General features: G+C 40.8%; 1 protein-coding gene across 3 annotated transcripts in view; it reads right to left on the minus strand.

The window, feature by feature from the left end:
- The window catches only part of CNTN5 (contactin 5), a 1,071,723-nt gene extending 1,057,390 nt beyond the window's left edge, over positions 1-14,333 (minus strand). For all 3 annotated transcript variants that reach the window (XM_050940444.1, XM_050940408.1, XM_050940418.1), the window contains exon 1: positions 13,775-14,333. The gene's annotated coding sequence lies outside the window, so the exon portion shown is untranslated. The remainder of the gene's footprint in view (positions 1-13,774) is intronic.
- Positions 14,334-17,627: the final 3,294 nt, after the last annotated feature.

Raw genomic sequence — 17,627 nt, forward strand, 5'->3', positions numbered from 1 at the left:
TCTATGCTTTCTTTCATTTATAGTGCTAGTCTCCCACCAGCATTAACTATCTGCCATTCTTATAAATTTTGTATCAACATATCCTATTGATTATCAATGTTCCATCAAGTTTCTGTGATGCCTATTATATCAATATCCTCATTTAATACCAGACACTCAGGTTCACCCATCTTAGTATTTAGAATTCTAGTATTTGCATACAAGCACTTATACAATTTATCACTTTTTAGCTGTCTGCCATTATGTAATTGAATGAATCATTTTTTCATTTGACCATTTCTCTTCAGTTCCTACCTGTACTTTATCAACTTCCATCCTCTTCTCCCTACTAGGATATAGAGAATCCCCATTAATAGATTGTACCCTAAGGGATGTCTCATTCTGAACCATGTGCTCCTCTGCAACAGTCAGCTTCCCCCCCCCCCGCCTCGTTTTTAAACCTTCCTGTATAGGCTCTTCCTTTCCCAAAATGTTTCCCAGTTCCTAATAAACTTAAATCTTTCCTCCCTATACCTTCATATAATCCACACATTGAGACCCTGCAGTTCTACCTGTCTAACTCACCCTGCGTGTGGAACTGGAAGCATTTCAGAAAACGCTACCATGAAGGTCCTTGACTTCAATCTCTTACTTAGAAGAGTATTTTTGGCCTCCATGATCTCTCTCCTTCCTTTCCCTATGTCACTGGTACCTACACGTACCACAACCACCAGCTCCTCCCCAACACTGCACAAAAGCACGTCTGAATGTCTCAAGAGATACACAACCTTTGCAGCCGATAGGCTATTCACGATGCGGTTCTCCCAGCTGGGTTTGTGATGACTATATTTCCAATAATAAAATCCTCCATTACTATTACTTTTCTCTTACTAATCATTAAGATTCCCTTCCCCCGGAAGAGGTATCCTCAGTGCGAGAGGATACCATGACATCATCTGGAAGGAGGGTCCCAGCTATGGGATTGTTTCTCTTCACTCTACTGTAATTTTCTCCTTCCCCAAGACTTTCATTCTCCTCAATAGCACAGAGGCTGTCAGACTGGGTGTGGGACTGTGTCCCAGAAAGTCTCATCTACATACCTCTGTCTCCCTTAGTTCCTCCAGCTGAGCCACCCTGATCTCCAAAGCCCGTATTCCATCTCTGAGGGCCATGAGCTCCTTTCACTGAATGCACAATCACCAGAGCACAAGGCAGGATTGTACATACTGCATTCAGTACAGTAAACTGGACAGTCCCCACTCTTCTGCTGGAATTCCACCTGCATTCTTCTGACTCCATCTTTTCGGTTGTTTTGGATTTCTTTGTTCGTTTCTGAGAGGGTGTTTATTGCCACAAGTTCAGAGACTGTTAATCAGGTGTATCTAGCACTCACATTCCCGCTCTAAAATCCACCATAAAACTCCCCTGTTAGCTGCTCCTGTTTGCTAGCTCTAGGGTTATTCTTGGTTAGCTACTCATGCCAACGCTTTGGGGCCTCACACTTTAATTAGTTTAGCTAAGCTATTGTCTTACAGAACTTGAGGCTTGTATGCTTATTGCCTCATCTAGCAAATACCTATAGGCTACAAGTCCCCACTTGATGAGGTGATTGTTAAAAAGTCACCATAAGGAGGTTTCAGGCATTTGGCAGGCAGTGACTGAATGAGGCCTAATGATGGTGTAAGGGCAGGCTCACTGGAACCGGTGTAGAAGTTGGGGGCCACAGGTGCTGGAACCATGGCCCAGCCCCCTGCTCCTCCTCTTCTTCACCCTGAGGCCCTGCCCCCTAGCTATCCCAGAAGCCAGAGCCAGGTCATGGTAAGAGCTTTCCAGTGAGCCCAGGCTGCTATGAGGAGCCCCAGACCATCCACCTGCCCTGGGCAGTGGGGCTGGAGTGCCCATGAGCAGCACCTGGCCTGCGTCCCCACCCCCCCATGGAGAAGGAGGGGGCTAAGGCCGACCTATCCCCCCCACTACCACCGGGAAGAGGCTGACCTCATTGGCAGGGGCTGCGCTTTGCAGCGGGGGAGCTGATCACCTCCCCCACCAGAAAGTGGATCTCCTGACGCACCTTCCTGAGGCTACTATACCCATGTTAAAAAGTGGGAAGGGTGTCCCCCTTGCTCCCCCGAGTTCTGGCAGCCCTGCACAGAGGTGTTCTGCTTCCTGATACACATCTATAGAAACTGCAGGTCTCATGGACACAATGATTTGCTCTCTCTTCTGGGACTGTCCAAGTATGTGATGGTGGTGGAGGAAGAGTGTTTGTAATAGTGCTTGGGGTGTGCTATAGACCACCGGGATCTGATTTGGATATGGATAGAGACCTCTTTAATGTCTTTAATGAAGAAAACACAAAGGGGAAATGTGTGATTATGGGAGACTTCAACTTCCCGGATATAGACTGGAGGACGAGTGCTTGCAAGAATAATAGGGATCAGATTTTTCTGGATGTGATACCGGATGGATTTCTTCATCAAGTAGTTGAAGTACCTACCAGAGCGGATGCCATTTTAGATTTGGTTTTGGTGAGCAGTGAGGACCTTGTAGAAGAAATGGTGGTAGGGGATAACCTTGGTTTGAGTGATCATGAGCTGGTTCAGTTCAAACTAGACGGAAGGATAAACAAATGTAGATCTGGGATTAGGGTTTTCGACTTCTCGAGGGCTAATTTTAAAAAGAGTTAAGGAAATTAGTTAGGGAAGTGGATTGGATGGAGGAACTTGTGGATTTAAATGCGGAGGAGGCCTGGAATTACTTTAAGTTGAACAGCTTAATGGGACAAAATCGGAGGGCCCGGACAATCTCCATCCGAGGATATTAAAGGAACTGGCACGTGAAATTGCGAGCCCATTAGCGAGAATTTTTAAGCAATCAATAAACTCGGGGGTTGTGCCGTACGACTGGAGGATTGCTAACATAGTTCCTATTTTTAAGAAAGGGAATAAAAGTGATTGGGGTAATTATAGGCCTGTTAGCTTGACATCTGTAGTATGTAAGGTTTTGGAAAAAATTTTAAGGGAGAAAGTAGTTAAGGACATGGAGGTCAATGGTAATTGGGACGAATTGCAACATGGATTTACTAAAAGTAGATCGTGCCAAACCAATCTGATCTCCTTCTTTGAGAAGGTGACGGATTACTTAGATAAAGGAAATGCGATAGATATAATTTACCTCGATTTCAGTAAGGCGTTTGACATGGTTCCACATGGGGAACTGTTAGTTAAATTGGAAAAGATGGGGATGAATATGAAAGTTGTAAGGTGGATAAGGAACTGGTTAAAGGGGAGACTCCAGCGAGTTGTATTGAAGGGTGAACTGTCAGGCTGGAAGGAAGTCACTAGTGGAGTCCCTCAAGGATCGGTTTTGGGACCGATCTTATTTAGCCTTTTTATTACTGACCTTGGCACAAAGAGCGGGAATGTGCTAATAAAGTTTGCGGATGACATGAAGCTGGGGGGTATTGCTAACACGGAGAAGGACAGGGATACTATTCAGGAAGATCTGGACCACCTTGTAAACTGGAGTAATAGTAATAGGATGAAATACAATAGTGAAAAGTGCAAGGTCATGCACTTAGGGATTAATAATAAGAATTTTAGATATACGTTGGGGACGCATCAGTTGGAAGCGACAGAGGAGGAGAAGGACCTTGGGGTATTGGTGGACAGCAGGATGACTATGAGCCGCCAATGTGATACGGCTGTTAAAAAAGCAAATGCGATTTTAGGATGCATCAGGCGAGGTATTTCCAGCAAGGATAAGGAGGTGTTAGTACCGTTATATAAGGCGCTGGTGAGACCCCATCTGGAATACTGTGTGCAGTTCTGGTGTCCCATGTTCAAGAAGGATCAATTCAAACTGGAACAGGTCCAGAGACGGGCTACTAGGATGATCCGAGGAATGGAAAACCTGCCTTATGAAAGGAGACTCAAAGAGCTTGGCTTGTTTAGCCTGGCCAAAAGAAGGCTGCGGGGGGATATGCTTGCTCTATATAAATATATCAGGGGGGTTAACTTTAGGGAGGGAGAGGAATTATTTAAGTTTAGTACTAATGTAGGCACGAGGACGAATGGGCACAAACTGGATATAAGGAAGTTTAGACTTGAAATTAGACAAAGGTTTCTAACCATTAGGGGAGTGAAGTTCTGGAACAGCCTTCTGAGGGAAGTAGTGGGGGCAAAAGACTTTTCTGGCTTTAAGACTAAGCTTGATAAGTATATGGAGGGGATGTTATGATAGGATAGTTAATTTGGGCAATTGATCTTGGATTATCACCAGATAGGTCTGCTCAATGGTCTGCGGGGAGATGTTGGATGGGATGGGAACTGAGTTACTGCAGAGAATTCCTTCTTGGGTGCTGGCTGGTGAGTCTTGCCCACATGCTCAGGGTTTAGCTGATCGCCATATTTGGGGTCGGGAAGGAATTTTCCTCCAGGGCGGATTGGCAGGTGCCCTGGAGGTTTTTCGCCTTCCCCTGCAGCGTGGGGCATGGGTCGCTTGCTGGTGGATTCTCTGCAGCTTGAGGTCTTCAAACCAATTTTGAGGATTTCAATAACTCAGTCCTGGGTTAGGCGTTGTTATAAAAATGGATGGGTAGGGTTCTGTGGCCTGCCTTGTGCAGGAGGTCAGACTAGATGATCATATTGGTCCCTTCTGACCTATGAGTCTAATGACTACTCTAGGTTGAGGTTGGGCCTCCTCATGAGACTTTTCAGGGACAACTTAATATCCTTTCTCCAACCCTCTGATTTTACAATACATGCTACACAACACAATTAAAATAGTGTCAACTACAATATTTTAGACAATTCATACTTTTAACCCAATTTCCATCCAGGGAGGTATAACTAATATGTTATTACTTCCACACGTTAACCTGGCAAGGGATTGTTCTGCCTCATCAATTTTGTTATCAGTTTTATCAAGTTTTCGTTTCATTAGCTGTTTTAGTTTTAAATCAAGTGGGGTATATATACACACAAGAAATGTTGGTAGGATTTATATGGTTAGATCTTGATACTCTGGATCAGAGATAACTGTCTTATTTTCAGAAACAGGGGAAATTGCCATATGGCCAATTGATGTATGTATCTTTGTGATCTTGCACTCCAACTGACCATAAAGATGTCTCTTGCAGGTAGTTACCACACAATATTGACCATCGCCACCACAGGTCACCCTCTTTACAACAACCTTTCACTTAGTTAGCTTGATAGAGCATAACTGGTTCTGCTGGTACCCCTTTCTTCTAGCAAAAAGGTGTCTCCACTTCAAACACCTCATATCTTCAATTGTACTGATGCCCCTGTTCCGAGCAACAGGCCATCGGCAGATTTTTTTTTATGTTTGGGTATCTTGGATATGTACTATCAGAGGAAGTACACTGATGTATTTCATGTAAACGTTGCCTTCCAGGTGACCTACTGAGTGCACAGCTGCCAATTGGCTAGAAACATCCTCACTTGGATTGAACACAGACTGCAAATGAGACAAGGATTTTGTCACAATGCAATTCTTAGTTGACTAATAAATTCATGATTAGGGTGCAGTGTCACATACACCATGTTTCTAATTACTTCTAGTGGCAATTCCTGACAATAATTTAAACAAGTGTCTTTTCCTGTTCTATGTTTTTAAAAATAGTTCCAGTTATCCTTGATTAAATGTGGGACATTTCCCAATTCTAAAAGTTACACAGTGTTAGGGATAGTGTTCAACACATTTACCTTACGCAGAACCAGAGAACTGCACTATTTTGTACTCATTGCTAATAAGCACTAATCTTACCCACAAGGAGCACCGAGAAGAAAGAATCCAACTTAGTGCATTTACAATAATTAAATTCACCCAATATGCCAACTTGACAAATTAAGCACAACAGGAACATGCATGAATTAAACCTGATTGCTTAAGACTCCTGATATAGGTGTAGCTGCCTCCCGCTGGAATTATTAAATGGAGTAAAGACCTTTTTCCAGCTTATCAAAGGTGACGTGGTTACATCCACTAACTTATAGCTAATGGTTACACTTTTTCCTCATTATGCCTTTTACAATTTAATAGGGATTGCTAGAGGCTGGTTTCCTTGATCAAAGAACAGATAGAAAGTCCAACCTACGTCACCAAGTAGAGAAAAAGAGAAATCCTACACAGGCATTTGCAAGCAGCAAAGGGATGTTAGGACATCAGAATAGCCATGAGTCTTATTCCCAGTTTCCCTGAGCTGAGTTTTATGTAAGCAATAATACGCAGTAGTGCATACATTACACTGCAGTGGGACATTCTGAACATATTGTGAGCCATGAGGCTGGGAGGGTGGGGGGAAATCAAGTGCTTGCCTCACCTCAGACGTTGAAATGTCACAAACCCCACACCAGAATTTTTTTTTGATGGATCACAAGGAAAAATTGTCTTTTGATAGAATCACACACAAAAAAGCTTCTCTGACGTTCACAATTATTTTTTATAAGATTTGTTCCATGTGAGATTTCATAAAGCTGAACAACACACTGTGGAAAATAAAATCTAAGCAAATATGATCACAGGGTACTTTTGAACTGTTAATTATTGGGCAGTGGCTTTGTGATATCAGTGTTAATTCAGCCAAACACAGTGGATTTTAGTAACTTTACATGGCGTAACAACACCAAAACCAAACTCAAGATTTATCAGAACTGCATACTTTCAAAAAGACTTTATAGTGCAGAATGCTGGGGAATGAGAAAGTATGACATAGCCAGACTGTCTTCATTCCATACATTCTGCCTCAGAAAAGTCCTCCATATCTTTTGCCAGAACAATTTCAAACCAAGACCTATTCACACAGTACAGCCAAGAAGATATGAGCACCATAATTACCAGGAGATGCTGGAGATGGATTGGTCATGTACTTCAGATGGAAACCGATTCCATCACCAGTAAAGAATTAAGACGGGCCCCTGAAGACACGTGAAAACAAGGCTGCCCTAAAACAACATGGTGAAGAGCTGTGGAAGCCAAGCTGAAAAACCTGGGGCACAGCTGGGGAACCATTGAAAGACTTGCCAGAAACAGATAGGAGTGGAGGAGCTTCATCACTGCCCTAAATGCCAGAGGTGTAATGGTAACATGATCAGGGGAGAGGGAAACTTTAAGAAATAGGTTCATGGTTATGATGCACAGCTATGGGATACAGCTCTTCTCTCTCATATATAAGGTCTGTAGGAGATGAGGAATAATGGGGGGAAAGGATAAGATGTTCAAAGTTAAAAATTGAATTTGAGAGAAACTTGTAAAAACTCCTCCATGCAGCAATCGGAACTCCATTCTACGTACCGCACTGTAAATTAAACCCCCAGAGCCCTATATCCTAACATCTAATGTTCACTGCTTCTTTAGCTATTACCCCCCCACACATTGTTAGGTACTTTATAAGAACATTTTCCAGAGAATTGTACAGTTTTGTGGGTCTGAATAAGCAAAGCACCTTTGTTCTTATATCTCTTTTTCCACAAAAGGAAGATCTAATCTTGGATGAGAATTGTTTTTGTGAAATCTGTGCATTTTCTCCTTTCATAAAAATGTTTTTTTGTTTTACCATAACAAGAAAAATTGCTCTCTGAATCCTTATGAAAATGTCACATTTTGCATGCGAGCACTAGAAGCAGAAATTGATAGTTCTGCTCAGCTCCAATAGATACAAGTAAAGTGAGCAGGCTAAAATACAGTGCATTTGTTGCTGTAACAAAACAGGATAAGAACAAAACCAACACACTTTTCAATTAATCAAAATTAAACAGTCAGTTTTGCCAGTGGTACAAATAACTTATTTCAGTTCTACTCGAAGAGATTTAGAGTTAGGGGCCAAAATTTTAACCTGATGCCACCATTTTTCTGGATGCAAACACAGTTATAAATAATTTGTGGGTAAACTTTTGTATCCACAGTTTAGGGCACAGAGATAATCAGTACCCTAATTTACAGATGCAATCAGTGACTCAGACATCAATGTGACTTAAACTACGGGTTCAAAATTGCACATGGAATTATTTCCACCTGCCAATTTGCACCTGCAGAATAAGAGGCCCTGTTTACTACAACTTTTGAATTTGACTCAAAAAGTCAACTATGCAGATTCCAGATGGTGGCAAAAGATTTACTGCTTTCTGTGGAATAAAAAGGAGTGTGTGCAGAATTTCAAAGAGACTGGAAGATTAATCTAGCTAATCATCCAAAAGTTCAAACGCTTGTCTGAAATACAATCAAATTTCCATGTTCCAGGTATACCAGAATTCCCATGAGAATAGAATCATTCATGAAATTTTCAGTACTTTCTGGTTCCAGCCAGTTCGGAAATATCCCCTTTCATTGTATTACAAGAATTTCTTTTGTTTTATCCACAAACAAAATTGGGAAGAAAGCAAAAAAAAGGCTAAGTAAATATATCTTACATCAGAGTAATGCAGATATGATAAAGCTGGATGACTGCTGGTTCAATACAGCTGAAGAATGTTATAACAAGATATGAGAAATGCATGGACATTTGGATCATTTTCATCCCGTTTTGTTCCTTAAAATTCTGAGTGTATACTGCAAAAAATTACTAGCCAGATGATATAGCTGTTAGATGACTAGTTACGTTCTGCAGTGATTGAGTGCGGATAATGGCTGCCTTACAAAAGTCAAAGTGCAAGTTGACTTTTACAAAACCAGATAATAGTTAGCCCCTCAGTCAAGAAAGCATCTTGGGATGTTAACATAATTATTACCCATCCTCAAATATCCATTTTCAAGGAATATTACTGAAAAAATAAGACTGTAGGAAATACAACATCTCGCGATTTCACAGGATTTGCTGGATTCCTATCCATCTGGTTTCTGAGCTGAGCGCGTGAACTTAATGAAAGTCCTCTTTTACACGTCTAGGTGACCGGATTTAGAAAGGCTCATTAAATTGGTTGACTGTCTTAGTTTTGAGTCTGTTTCCTTTATGATTTATTTTGTCTGGTTTATTCTAATTTTGGTTGTTAATTTGAAATGGGGATTTTCTTAAAAATGAGTTTATGTCTGTAAAAAATGAGGGCAATAAAGCCTGAGAGGTAAAAATTGTGAAGATGAATTTGTTCATAATTGTAAAGAGCTTGTCAAGGATATGCCCAGATTTTCAGAGGAGTTCTGTTCCCGCTTTGGCACCTAAACAAGTGGCCAGATTTTCAAAAGTGCTCAGCTTCCATTTTTCTTTGAAAATCTGGCCACAAATGAGCTATAAAAAGAGCTATGCAAATACCAAGTACAGCAATGGCTGATAAAAAGGCAACATTTGCTGTCAGATACTACAATTTTCCTATTCTAATTACAGTGAAAATCTGTGGGAGAACTTTTGGCAGATGCTACAATTTTAACTATGATCACTATATTATTATCTTCGTTAACATTTTCTTCACTGTTTGTAGAGAACACTCATGGGAGTTGTGTTTTTAGTTTTTATGCCACCTTCTGTTTATATATGTAATTTATATAGGTCTCTTGCCCCTATTATTACTATGTTAACAAATGCAATGTGATAAATGCTACAAACAAAATTAAGAAATAAATTTTCAAACACGTGTCGTTAAGTTTTGTTACATTTTGTTTTATCATGTTCTTGTTGGTCATTTCTTATTGCCTCCTAATCTAAGAAACAGAAACAAATAGGAGAAACAGAACAGATGAGGCTGATGGCTTAAGGGTGACTATAATTTCACAGAAGACAATCATTAAATTAGAAGGGATACTCTATATTGGATCCTGGGAAAAAGGGAAGAACATCAGTAAATCTTTCTGAGAAACGCTATATGTTTCCAGCTATGGGAGAGGAGATGAGTTAGCATTTTTTCTAGACCCTTCAGTTGCTCTGCATCTTCAGCAGCACTGAAAGGCCCCCTACTGCCGAAATGCTACTGAAGACCCGGACCACCGCTGGGCCAGGGCTTGCGAGGCCCCTGTGGAGCCCGGGGCAAATTGCCCCACTTCCCCCCCTCTGGGCAGCCCTGGACATAAGGGAGTGACCATAATGATGAAGAGTAATGAATATGAATGCATGAACTGGGCCTCATTTCTGCTTCATGATCTGTGCAGGCAGACTGCTGCCAAACAACTACGGTGGGGCGTCACACAGGCTCAGCCCATTTGTATCACAGCGCAGGATTAAGTTTTGCCTAAAGATGGTCAAGACCATCAGATACAGCATGGGTGATAATTCAGAGCAGTCAGGGTTTTAATAATACTCTACTCCTTTATTTTATATCCAGTCAGTACTACTAATGCTTTGATTCCTCACCTGTAGAAAAAACAGAGAAGTCATCCTGAAATCCCTCTAGGAAGCCGGGTGTGAACAGAATTCAATTCCTTGATTAGTATTCCTACTTTTTCGATAGTTCCATAAATCCTCCAAGAAACTCCTTATAAAACAGTCACTTATTTATTTTCATTTAAGCAAGAACCCCTCTCAAGGCACAGAACCATTATTCTAAGATCTTTTTATAGGTTTCGAATTTTTTCAAAACATAAAACAAAATAAAAAAAATTCTACCTTATAGAGCTCTAAAATATTCTAAAATGTACCAGCCTCTAACCTAGAGTTATTGATCACACATGCTCAGAAAATAAAACTGTAGGGACGCCACCATTCCCAGCCGAACTCTTTTCCTGTTGTAAAGTGCTGAGAAGTGGATAGTACACATTGGAGCAGCTCCTAATAAAGCATCATAGAAGTGATGTGCAGAAGAAAAACATCAAGTCTGAAATTCTCACCAGCATAGCACTAGCAGTCAAGTGTCCTACTGGACATTCGTTCTCAGGAATAAGGACCTCAGTATGGCCAGCCTGGCAGCTTTCAATGTACTGTTGTGTTTGTAAACTCTAAGAAATAGCTGAAGTGATCTAAGCTGTTCTGAAACTGACAGAAAGTATAACATGCAAGCTGTTAGCAGGAGCATATGGAGAGACTAGAACAACAGTGGAAAATTATGCAGTGCATTCAGAGGAATCAAAATCTATGTTTCAGGCTGGATACAGAAAGACAATATCCAGAAGAACCATTTTAGCAAAGTCACCAAATACAATCATCTCAGTTGCCTCAATGCTGGCTCACAGAGAGTATTGCTAATACATACTTTGTTACCCCGCCTTGTATTAGCCTCTTATAATAACTGCTTCAATGACTAACCTACCCAAGTTTCTTTCCATTCGTTGATTCTGTTCAACTGGACTAGACTCCCACTTCATTTTTCCATATTGCTAGCATATTTGCCCATCTGATATATCATCTTTCATATGTGGAAAAAGAAAAGTGGACCATATATTGTCACATACAGCACCATGCTTTTCACCTCCAACTTCACCCAAGAGCTCTTTACCCTTGATTGAAAACCCCTCATCCAAGTAAATTTGAACCCTTTCCAATACTACCAAAATTTACTCTGCAGATCAATATTTCCTGGAGTACAAAACTAGACATTTTCTGAAATCCACATAAACCATACCCACTGATTCCCCAATAGACTACCATGTCAGCAACTTATTCAGAGAACTCAAGCAAATTTGCCACTCATTACTTTCCTTTAGCGAATCCATGCTGACAGTCTTCTACCAAGTTGCACATTTCTTAAAGTTACATAGCCCTATTCTTTTCCCTCAGTGATGCTTCTCATCTTTCTAGCAGCTGATTCTCTTATTGTTCCTATTATCTTATCTTAAATATTGGGCTACCTTCACCAAAAGCCATCCTACTTTCTCAGCAACATTCTAGCAAATTTCCTAGCAAGTTCTGGGATACCATTTGGCCAGCCTGGTTCTCCACATTTCTAATATTCTTACTGCATCTGCTCTTATTTATCAAGCCACATTAGCATCTCCCTCCAGGAAATTTTACCCAGGCAACAAAAGGTGACCTTCAAGTTCCTTATAATAAACAACAAGACCAAACTGTTCATTCTGGTTCTCCTGCTCATCTGTAGCTATCTTCCCACCTGTATCTTAGCTCTGTTGAGTCTTTGCAAGGGCATTTGTGCTATAAGGAATGATAGAACTGAATGTTGTTGATTAATGGATTTTCTCTGATTTTACTTGAAGAGCTTTAGGTTTCTTTTAAAATTGTTTCCATTCCTTATTCTTTCTTCCTGATTTTATTCCTTCTCCTTTTTTTTACTGTAGACTTCTAATATCTTGCCCTCTTCACTACCATTTCTTAATTTGTCTACTTTGTTAAACCTAAACTGGCACACAGCCTTTGTGCATGAAATCATTTTTCTCTGAGTACCCTCTGATCATTGTCAATCTTTTGTCCTTCGCATTGGGTGCTTCATTCAATGTTAGTAAACAAGTTCCTTTCTAGATGCAGAATAGACACTGAAAGTTTGTTCACTTGTTTTCAGATGAATGCCATGCTAAGGGTAAAAAACCTAGTAAAAATGTGTATGAGGTATTTACAAATTCCTAGAGACATTTTGGTAAAATAGCCTAATTATTGCCAATTCCTTTGGTATTCATTGTAATAATAATAATAATAATGATGAACTCATTTAGCATTAATATGGATTGTCATAAGTACTTCTGGGTGAGTTCTACTATAATTCAGCATTAATTAATTGCATGCATCATCATTAATTTTAAAATGTCACCCATATTTTTAATTATATGGAGTTCACCTCAGCTTTTGGGACTCAGTGAACAGAGAATTTATTTGTAGAGATGCTCCCTCAAGGTCTGCTCCAAAGTCTATTGAAGTCAATGAGGAGACTCCAGTGAATTTAAAAGGGCTTGAGATTAGGTCCCTAGTTAGTTGATTAAAAATATTAAAATAAATATGGAGCTATTCAGTGGTAATTTCAAAAAAAGAAAAAGTAAACAAACATAACTAAGAAAGTTATGACAAATCTCTGAAAGTTTGCAAAGACTGGACAACTTTGCTTTTACATGGCCACATTAAATCATATCAGAATAGGTTTTTAGGCAGTTTCTGTGACCAGAAGGAATAAAAGTGAAACTCTGAGTAAGTTTAACAGGCCTAATGGATGCTGATTCTTTCTGAGATAAAAATCTTAGAAACACAATACTCTGCTGCATGTTACAAGAATAATTCTCAGTTCATTTTCATCTGCCCATGAACGTTCCACAAGATCGTTTTATCCACCGCCTTTAACAACATAGAAAGAATCGGTGCATTTTTATGTAATTCCCTCTTTTTTGTTTTTTGTTTGTTTTTTAAGGCTGACAATCGTTGGAACAGGTTTCAGGCACAGCACCTACCTGATTCAGAGAATATTGTTTATCTCCAAGCCAAGTATCATTCTGAACTTCCCCACCAATCAACATGCTGCTGATATTCAGTGGGACAATAAACTGTCAGATCAACACACTGGGTTATCCTCTGTTTCATCCTCAACTATAAAACCTCCCCAACAGCAGAAATGGGCACAGGTAGGCTGCTTCTAGAATATTTACTGGCTCCGTCCGTCTGAGATCTCGCTTCAAAACAACTAAGCCTCAGCACTAGTTTGCCGTGCAGCTGAACGATTGGGGGGGAGGCAGGCTGCAGACCATGATTATGCCTGCTCCAACTTTTTTTGTTCGGAATGGATTCGGATCATTTTAATCCGCTTCGCCCCGCCCCAAACCATCGCAACCCGGCAACATTCGCGCAGTAACGGAGCGGTGGTTTCCACCTGCCTGCGGAGAAGCACCGAGGGCGAGGAAAACCAATAACTTGGACGCACTCTGAGGTCGAATCAGGGGGACTCGGGGGCTGGCTAGAACGACGGTGTTGGCCACTTACCGCTGCTGGGGAAGAACCTCTCTCTGCCCTCGGCTCTCAGTCTCCCATCCTCCGGGCAGTCCCTGCTCCCTCCAAGGTAGCAGCCGCCCCTCGTGGCGCTCAGCCCGCGGGGCGCAGCGAATCGCGGAGTTCCTGGCCAACAATCCAGAGGGAGCCCTCCGGGTCGCCCTGCCTCCGCGGCGCTCAGGGCTGGAGAAGCGAGCCAGGTAGGGGCATCCTTGCCAAGCCTTTTGCCTCCCCAGCCCAGCACTCGGCCGTCTCTGCTTGCCCCTGCGCTCGGGGTGGTTATATTGGGAGAGCGGGGAAGCACCTCCTCTGGCTGGTGTTTCGCTGTGCTGCAATTTCTCCTCCAATGTGTTCGCTCTTCCCCCTCGCTCTCCGCCTCTGACTGGCTGGGTCCTCCCGGCGAGCGGAGTGTAGGAGAGCGTGTGTGTGTCTCTCTCACCCCCGCCCCCCAGCGCCTCCTCACTGCCTCTTGCTGAAGAGGGTCATTTAGCATGTCCCTGGGTGTAAGGCTCCTTTTGCCCGGGGAAGGGGGGTTTAAAAATCTACTGCACTCTGCAGCGATGGGGTTGGCTTCCTCGCCCCTGAGCGCGCAGGGCTGCTTCCTCCCCTCCCTCCTCCTCCTCTTTGCCTCTGAATTTGAATTTACATGTAATAGGTTTATTTTGCTGGCGGCTGGCTTCTGCAAAGTGTTCGCTGGCCCCGCATCTTGTTGCGCCTTCTCTTCCCAGGTGGCAGCAGAACTCATCAGGGCTCCGGATAAAAGCCACCCCAGCCGATCAGTTTATCCGAACACCTCCCCCCCACTCTTAATTTGTGTTAATTGGTTGTGTTTTCATGGTGATGGCTCTAGTATCTCTCCTGGTTCCTTGAGCCCCTGGCATGCAACGTGCAGGTCCAAGTCCGGTAGAGAAGGTGTTCCTCACGACAACCTTCTCCCCCAGCCAAAGAGAGAGTAGGTTAAGCCTTAAGACACCCGACTCTTCGTGAATTTTTAGATCACCGTGGCTGTAATTGGAAAAATAACACAGGCAGTAAATTTATAGGCTGGCAGCTTTAGTGCCATTGTTCTGGCAGTCCTCCCTATCCCTTCTCTCTCTCTGATTCATTCGCTAATTCCCTTGATTCATCTGATTTTAATTGAATAATAGTTAAATAAATTATGGTCCCTCTCTTACCCCATATATTTCTTCATGTGGGTCTCTGTTGTGTCTCTGTTTAACTGCAATGTGATCCTCTTTAATACTTTACATTAATATGTGAAACTCTCATTCAAGTCCAACTCTCCATCCCCCGTTATAATACACAGGTGACTCAAATCAGTCTAGCTCCAGCAACACAGCAATTATTCTTCTGGCTCCTTTATTCTCTGCTTGGTGGTCTGACTGGCTCCTAATTGGCAGACACAGTCACATGCAGCATAGTTTATAGCTCGATGTCTTCCAATTCCGGGACTGTGTGCTTTATTTTGCAGCCTTTCTGTTAATTAAAATGAGCCTTTCCTATGTTCCTCTGTTTCTTCTCACTCATCCATATATGTAGTGCACACTCCCACTCTTTGCTTTTAATGGCTAGCCTTAGGAAGTAGGCTGATTTTAATCCTTTTTTTCCTGTGGAAGACACAACGTTCTGCTTTAACACTTAATACTTCCTTGCCCTTCTATACTTTTTATTTTGTTTTTTCCTTTTGTTAGTAATTAGGTTTTTTTTTCTTCCTTATGTATTAACTGAATGATGGTTGTCTAACTCTGAGCTTTTCCTCTGCTTCAGTGACTCCACTTCAGTGATGAATACTCTCTCAAGCTGGGATTGGTGCACAAAAAAAATTCTACACAACTTTTTTTATTTTAATTTTTTTTATTTTGAGACCTAGGTATTTTCTGTGCAATTGGTAAAGGCACTGTCTGTATTTGTTTTAGATTTGCATAGTGCTAGTCTTGCATCAGACCTAGTAATATGATTTTCTTATGGATTTAATATTTTCATATTGACCCCACTATCAAGATGAGACATCACTGGTGAGTGGCACACATTTTCATACACTTTTGTGGTCTTGTATATTCCATAAAACTTTGGCAGAGGATCTGTAACTCAACATCACTTTTGAATTAATTCTGTACAGAAATAGCTGTGAAGATTTTCTTAGCTAAACTCCCATACATTGACATTTTAAAAATCTTAAATGTGCTAATTCTTCCTGATTTTCCATAGCTACATTAACTATCCTTGTGAAAAAAGTATGAATGAACCTATAATTTAGAGAACTTTTTCTCTGAATTTACTTTCTTACAAAACCAATTGTATAACATTGTCTCTCATAACTGTGGCTGGTTATCTAGAACTATTTCTGTGAGCAAGTGATATTGCAGTTCGACAAATCAAAACTTCTTTTCAGTGACTCAATTCACAGAATATTATCATCTGGTCATTATTTCCAGTGTTACTAGGTTACAAGCCAGCATTTAATCAGGAGCCAGAAATAGTGACTGCATATAATTCTGATCTTATGAATAACACATGAGATTCCCTTTCTCAATATTTCCAGCATCAGTGTTAAAACCAAAAATATTTTTTACTATTTTTAACATACTGTAATTATTTACAACAGTATAGAATTATTTATAAAGATTTGACTTTTTTAGTGTTATTTAAAAAAAACAGACATGTATTTAAAAATATATTAAGACTTTTTCAAAAACTGATAATGGAGGGGTTTCCTGACCTTTATCCACCCTTGTGAAGTTTACAGATCAGATCTTTTAGCGGGTGCTTTAAACCACATGTGCTATAGTGACTAGAGTGTATTATTTTTGCTTTTAAAGACCTTTTTTTTAACTTAGTTTCCTTCTAGGAACACATCATTCTCCATTTGTTTTAAACATCTATTTTACTCTTCATCTTTTTACATTTATGCTAAAATGTACGCTAGCAGTATTTCAAGAACCTTATTTATGCAGACACATTTATACTTGCTTTGATGGTATAAACAAAATAGATACTATCCTGGGAATACCAGTTTATTCTTCGTTGCAGAGTGAAGGAGCACACTTCTTGTAAGACATTCTGTTAAGGAGTTCACGTTTGTCTGCACTTTCCCAAGGTCAGAACCTTTCTAAGATTTTGTATCCTCAACATGCTTTACAGTTTTATGTCACATAAATTCAATGCTAAATATTTTTGTAGCAAATTGGGTCAAAGTCTTGATATTATTATTATTATTATTATTATTATAGACCTAACTTCAACTTAGCTGTCAATTTTCTTATCTGATCTAGTTGTCTAAGCGTCTTTGTGTAAGTGTCTTAATCTCCTTATCTCTGTGTCCCCAGTGGGCACGCAGACAGGTGCAGCACATCTGCAGAGTCTTATTTGTCTTGCAGAGATTTCTCTTTCATTCCTTCCCTCCTCTTCTTTTTCAGCTGAACCAAATACTTTCCTGTTCCTCTAATCCAGCCCAACAGCGGATTGGCATTAGAAATAGCACTATCCCAGGGATCGGTTGCTACCATTTTATGTCTTCTGATTATGGTGATATTCTTTAACTGTTTCCAGAGAGGAACTAAAGAAAGAGAGTGAACTTAAAAAAGATCACCCCACCCATGGTAGACAACAAAACTTTCATCAACAAACCTACATATGCAGTCACATACAATGCTCACTATTACTAACTAACCAGTTTACCCCTCTATTTAGAGCAGGCGGTCTTTGTAGAAATTGCTTTGCAATGTTCAGCAAATGTCAACTTTTCAGTGACTTGGGCTATATTTATTCCAAACATAGGCAATAACTTCAGTATCTTAGATACCACTGTGTGGTAAAGTGGTAACAATTAAATGACAACTTTGTGCAC

The sequence above is a fragment of the Gopherus flavomarginatus genome, chromosome 1, assembly GCF_025201925.1.
Source record: "Gopherus flavomarginatus isolate rGopFla2 chromosome 1, rGopFla2.mat.asm, whole genome shotgun sequence".
Taxonomy (NCBI): Eukaryota; Metazoa; Chordata; order Testudines; family Testudinidae; genus Gopherus; species Gopherus flavomarginatus.